Here is a 6,925-nt window from a genome sequence, read left to right as displayed (position 1 = left end):
ATTATTAATGTTCCGGAAAGCAGGAATTGGAGGTTTAGTGCGGTCAAAAATTCGTGGCGCAACTTATTGTCAAATCATATTTCCTCAACTATCGAACATAGACTGTCCAGTTTTTGCAAAAAGACTTGTATCAATCTCTCTTAATAGATCAATAATTTTTTAAAACACCACCTCTTAGCTTTTTTCCTTTAAAAATTCCTTAACAAACACTAATATTTAATATTCTAGTGGGTGGTTTCTACATATTTAAAAAAAAGTCTACATTCCGTGTGCCGGGACAAAAGAACTTTCAAAAGCAAGTCCGTCCTATCTTCTAATCGTAACACTGTGCTTGTTGAACGTAAACTATGAGACCATTTAGTCCTTTCACCTCCTTTCCTGCTCTCTAGCAATGTTCTGTTGTCTGCTTTCATTTCTACTTTCTGCCTCCACCCCCTCACCTCCTTTGCCCCCTCCTCTGGGCTCCTGACTCTTTCTGCAGCCTTTCTACTGCTACTCCTTAGCTCCTCCTTACTGCTGTCTTTCTACCATACCCCTGATCTTCTGGTAGGGGAGGGCTCGTGTGCAAGTTGCGCACGTTAAAGATCCTTTGGTGGTCTAAAATCGATAAGAGTAGGCTTCAGCCGCCACCCGAGCAAAATTCAAAATTTCCTGCCAACTGAAAATATTAGGTGTGTCCCGCGCGCTCATATGACCTTATGCAGTTGCGAGCGCCGTAAAATACTTTACAAAAACAAACAAAAAGACCCTTTAGGACAACAAAGTGGTCCCTTTATTTAAAATTAATTTTTGTAACAAGTTTTGCCACAAAAGGGTGTCATTGATGAGCTGTGACGTAGGCCATATGCGTACGCAAAATGAGTGTAATACATGTAGGTGAGATGTGCTGCGGACACCCCCATTTTCTGAGTGGCGGAGATTTGTAGTATTTTACAATAACAATTTAGAAAAAAGTCTTTTCCATATTCTAAATGATGATGATGGTGATGAGTATTCTCTGTATACAATGATAATGGTGGTGATGATGAGGTTTATAATACAATGTAATCATAATGATGACGATGATTATGATGATAATAATAATATTAATAATAATACGATAATACAAAAAATATTAACAAAAGCGTGCATTATTATAATCACCCGAAAGTTGGCAATGAGCTTTACAATTCTTTTCTACCACTGCATATTGCAACATTCTGAAACATCGTGGGAAGTACTCACAGAGAACTGCCAGTTTACAGGCGCTCAGATACGATTGTACGGATAATCATCATCATATGGTCGCTTTTAAGCACAATGGGCTATCCCGAAAAACGCTGTTTTGAGAAAATCAAAGGTACAGTTTTTCCACCTTGTTCAGTTTCTAAGACAAGGAGTGTTTTCTCTTTAACCAAACAAATGTAAGCACCAATGAAACCAAACGTCTCCTATAGGTAGTGCAATGCCTATTTTTGGTGTAGGTCAAGGTTTCTGGAAACTCATGAAATCTGGGTTAGCCCGCTTGTCCTTAAAAGCGACCCTATAGAAGCGGGCTCCATGTGATATTTCGTCATACCTTTATTAAATGTTAAAGATTCTGGTGACGACTTAGATTTATTACAAATTTCTGGTGGTTAGTATTACTTATTCTAAGCTGAGGTACGCATGGTAATGACACACTGTGTCCTGTGTCTCACTCAATGTAGGGCAAACAGAGTAGAGAACACGTGATGTAACTCAGTTGTAGTTTTAGTAGAGATTTTATGGCGTTCGCATCTGCATAAGGTCATATGAGCGCCAAGAGATGGATGTCAACAGAGAAGTCCTTACAGGGAATCAGGCTTACTCTGCTCACCTCTCTAGCTTCAACGGCCCAAAGTCTGCCTCGACTATCGAGGCACCCCTGAAATAGCGGGTCAGAAGAGTGTGACAAACATACAAAAGAAGTAGAGGAAAAATGACGGTAGTAACGATTGAGAAAGAAAAAGCAGCAGTTCCCTGTTGCAGTTCAGGCACAGATATGACTGTAAGCATGACATTGATGAATCAGCCCATATACAATTTACAATTCTACTGTGCAAAAGAACATGGTTAATGTCCCCCCTTTGGGAATGGCCTAAAGACACTTCAGTCAGTAGCACGCCCGCCCGGGGGGACGTGATGTAGTTGGTGACGACCCCCGACATAACTACCAGGAGACCAACGCTACCACACCCCTCCGCCCTCCTCTAAACAACAACAACAACAACAACAACAACAACAACAACAACAACAACGAAACAGCAACAACAACAACAACAACAACAACAGCAACAACAACAACAAGAAATAAAACAATATATAGAAAAGGTAAGAATTATCAATCATAAACCTAAATATACATACATGAGTGTTGTAGTTTTTAAAGTGATAAATTAAAAGACCCAAAACAAAACGGAACAAATCAACAACAACAAAAAAAAAAACACACAAAAGAAATAAACACAAAAAAATTAAAAACCAAAAAAAACCCTCAAAACAAAACAACACAAAAAAATAGCACTGAAAGAGTGGGCGGGAGTAACAGGGCAGGGGATGTAGCGGTGGGGGGTGTGCCTTACTAACGTAAAATCTAACAGGTTTACGCATTTTTATTAGAACTGGAATCGCTTCTTTCTTCAGAGGGTAGTAATTTTGAAATGAAAGAAGGTACCAAGCCAGCTTACAAAATACTTAAGCCGTGAAAATACATGGTATTTATGACTAAAGCTTTTGGGGTAAATCGCCCATCCCCCCAAACCAAAAAAAATTATTTAAAAAAAGAAAAGAAAATACATAAATTCATAAATACTAAAAAAAACTCATAAATAAATCAATATAATAAATAAATACATAAATAAATAAATAAATAAATAAATACATAAATAAATAAAAACAACCGAAGGAGCTTTGACATTGTCCAACTACGTTGCCAACACCCGTGAAAAAGGGAAACAAGAGAGAAAAAGTATGTCGATAAAGGTGTCTGTGGTCTGTGTTACTTCTTTTTTGTCCCTCTGTTCTTTCTCTCTTTCTACATGTCCCTCTGTTGTTTCTCTCTTTCTTTCTTTCTTTCTTTCTTTCTTTCTTTCTTTCTTTCTGTCTGTCTGTCTGTCTGTCTGTCTGTCTGTCTGTCTGTCTGTCTGTCTGTCTGTCTGTTTGTCTGTTTGTCTGTTTTTTTCCTTTCTTTCTTTCTTTTTTTCTTTCTTTCTTTTTTTCTTTCTTTCTGTCTCTCTTTCTTTCTGTCTTTCGTTCTTTCTTTCTGTCTCTCTGTCTGTCTTTCTTTCTTTCTTTCTGTCTTTCTTTCTTTCTTTCTTTTTTTTCTTTCTTTCTTTCTTTCTTTCTTACTTGCTGTCCCTCTCGTATTTCTCTCTTTGTTTCCCCCTTCGCTAAATGGCCATCATTGTGTCTCTGTGAATCTATTCACTCAAACCAGAAAACCTAGACCACCACCGTCTGTTTCCCGTGCCTTTGTCTTCTTTTACTTCCGTTCTTTCTGTCTTCGTGGGGTTCTTTTTTGTTGCTGTTGTTGTTGTTGTTGTTGTTGTTGTTGTTCTTTCTTCCAGCGTCTGGACTGCCCAGTGTATAAGTCCGCCATACCGCTATCTTAGAATTACAAAGTTCCATCTGACATTTTTGGCTGTTTTGAGTTACTAAGACCGTGAGGTCAGAAACCAAATTAGTGGGTGGTTGGCGGGTGCTCTGGTGGGGTTTGCTTCTTCTTTCCTATCAAACATCTATCGTCTTTATCTCCCCTCTTTCTTTTTTGTGTTTGTTACTCTCTTGTAAATCGATGTACAGAAAAGTGGGAAGACATGGAATAACATTAAGAGGCTAGCCCAGGATAGAGAAAAGTGGAGGGTGTTTGTCCATAGCCTATACCCTGGTGCAGGGTGAGAAAGGCAATGATGATGATCACTCTCTTGTGACACCTCTAATATTTGGCACTTATAGAACTTTATTGTATTGCAAGTTTCGTAAAATACATGCTGAAACAAACAAACGAAAAGATAGTCTGTCTATCTGCTCTATCAAAATCGTAAGAATGGTCGGAGTCGTTAGTTAGGTTATATTCTAAGAATTACTTTCGAAAAAGCTTGACATGTTGTGAGACTCAAAATTTTTTAACGTCAAATTTGTCAAAACTAGATACTGAGGAGATAGAACATTGTAATTATTCTAAGGTAGCGATATGTCACTTTTCAAAAGGGTGCATGGTGGAGTCTTTCACTGGGTAAACGTGGGTGGTTTGGCGGGTGCTCTGGTGTGGTTTGCTTCTTCTTTACTGTCAAACATCGGTCGTCCTAATCTCTCCTTCTTAGTTTTTGTGTTTGTTACTCTGTTGTAACACCTCTAATCTTCGGCATTTATATGACCTTATTGTGTTACAAGTACCGTAAACGGTACCAAATCTATACAACTGGGTAGACGATCTACAGATTGCAATTGATCCAGTCTGCCTTTTTTGAAAACTCGAGCAGCCGACCTAGCCGACAAAGAAACACTAGATCTAGTTCTAGTTAGTACTTACTTTTACTTTACTTTTTTTCATCCGCTTGTACCGGTGGGTGTCGCGGGGAGATACAGGCGTCAGTCTGGAACAAGACGAGTGGCCTGTACTAGGGACATTTTTTTAGTAGAGGTTTTACGGCACTCGCAACTGCATAAGGTCATATGAGCGCCAACGGAAGGACATCCCGTGAGCTCTGAGGGGGTCTGCTGCTACAGATTCGCTCCAGCGTCGTCTGTGTCTTCCTCTGGCTCTCCAGCCAGAATATTTGATGTTATATGCCCTCAGAGCTAGTTGGTTTAGGAACACCAGTTAGTACATGTACATGTATTTTATTAACGTTGTTATCTTTGTCTGTTTCCCCCCAGGTCCATCCACACAACTCCCATGTGAGACCGAGCAGAATTTGTCTCTGGAGCGAAATGTCCCCCACAAATTTCAGTTGAGAAAGATGCCAGTACAGACGTCTTGCCAGTTGTCTCCTATTATGTCACAACAACAAAATGTCACCACACCAGAACGAGATGTCACAACAGGGAGATGTCACCAAAGATGTTCCCAAGACGAGATTCGACCACAGTTCAACCACCAACTCCCTCTCCTTCTACAAAAATGACCGTGAGTAGACCTCTTTGACCTTTGAGTTTTTGGGGGTTTTTTTTACCTATAGGTGTTTTAAGCCTCCCATCTACACAATTTAGAACATTTAGGAGACGGGCTTCCGACTATGTCTGTCAAGGACAACCTGGGCTGAGAGGGATACAACCCGTCAGAAAAACAAAGATACTCGATAAAATATTCATCCCCACTCAGGAATCAAATTCGGGTCTCCTGCGTGCGCCTAATCGCTACACCACGGACACCTGTCTTTTGTATCCTTTGAAGGTTTCTGGATTCAAATCATTGCTGGGGTTATACTTTAAGGCTGACTAGAGTCGGAATTACAACAGGACCTGCTCTAACAACCACTTGTCCAAGATCTTTTTTGCTTTTGTTTTTGTTTTTGTTTTTGTTTTGGTAAGTGTTTTGATCAGGGAAACGTAGCTTTTTAAGAGCATCCGAGTAAAGAAATGAATGGAGAACCATGATCGCCGCAGATCTGACACTGGATGATAATGAAGTGTATGGCGGCGCTCACAACTGCATAAGGTCAGATGGTTGCTGGAGCCCAAAACCTATACAAATGATCAATTACTATTTCCCTCTTTGAGTTTTTAAATATTTTGTACAATCATAGTGACACTGTGTAAGGGGAGCATCTGTCAAAGACGACCGCCTTTCTCCTAGACGATGGGTGGTCGTCAGGGACAGGTCTGATTGCATTTTTCTCATCTATCCTGGAAAATGTTCTGTAAGCTCGATGTCTTAAACAGAGGTTTGAGTGGTTTGTCTGAAGAAACTTTAAAAAAAAACGACATAATGTCTAATATGGTAATCCGCTACCTAAGAATTACAAAGTTCTATCTGACATTTTTGGCCGTTTTGAGTTACCATTATAAGACCATGAGGTCAGAAACCAATAAATGTTCTATCTATCTCAGCTCTATCAAAATCGTAAGTTTATTAATTTAATTTTAGTAAGTGTTTTACGGCACTCGCAACTGCATAAGGTCATATGAGTTTTTTAGTAGAGGTTTTACGGCGCTCGCAACTGCATAAGGTCATATGAGCGCAAGAAGATTAGAGGTGTTACAAGAAAGTAACAAACATAAAAAAGAAAAAGGGGAGATAAGGACGATAGATGTTTGATAGGAAAGAAGAAGCAAACCACACCAGAGCACCCGCCAACCACCCACAAGGTCATATGAGCGCCAGAAGATTAAAGGTGTTACAAGAGAGTAACAAACACAAAAAAGAAGGAGGGGAGATAGAGACGATAGATTTTTTTATAGGAAAGAAGGAGCAAACCACACCAGAGCACCCGCCAACCACCCACATCGTAAGTTTATTCGAGGTCGTTATTAAGATATTCAAAGAAGAGCATTTAAAAAAAGGTTGACATGTTGTGAAACTCAAAATCTTTAGCGTCAAATTTCTCAAAACTGGGCACTGAGCAAACAGAACGTTGTAATTCTGAGCAGGTAGTGAGCGTAATATCATACATTGTGAGGCAGCGTCATTTTTTGGTCATATAGGGTTATTTGCATCATTCTAAAGCTAGTTCATTTGTCTTTATTTGGATGAAAAAAGATCCATTTATCTTGAATACAAGTCGAGATATTTGCGAATGAAGGAGGTGAGGGTCACCTGTTTTCAGAGGTAAAATAAGTGAGAAAATGGCCGCCAAAAGATTAGTTATTTCCTCAGCTTAAGAGTCCGTGGTAACTGAAAATTTACATTTTGTGTGCTTTTAATCAACGTGTTTCAGAAAAATGCACTCAGAAATTAGTTCCTTAATGGGCAAGAAAGGTGTCA

General features: G+C 39.4%; 1 long non-coding RNA gene across 1 annotated transcript in view; it reads left to right on the top strand.

The window, feature by feature from the left end:
* Positions 1–5,107, top strand: part of LOC118479077 — a 17,297-nt gene extending 12,190 nt beyond the window's left edge. The window contains exon 2 of the long non-coding RNA XR_004859458.1: positions 4,879–5,107. This is a non-coding gene — a long non-coding RNA (uncharacterized LOC118479077). The remainder of the gene's footprint in view (positions 1–4,878) is intronic.
* The last annotated feature ends 1,818 nt before the right edge of the window (positions 5,108–6,925 follow it).

Source organism: Aplysia californica, unplaced genomic scaffold (assembly GCF_000002075.1).
Source record: "Aplysia californica isolate F4 #8 unplaced genomic scaffold, AplCal3.0 scaffold01826, whole genome shotgun sequence".
NCBI classification, from domain to species: Eukaryota; Metazoa; Mollusca; class Gastropoda; order Aplysiida; family Aplysiidae; genus Aplysia; species Aplysia californica.
This window is presented reverse-complemented; position numbering and strand designations above follow the sequence as displayed.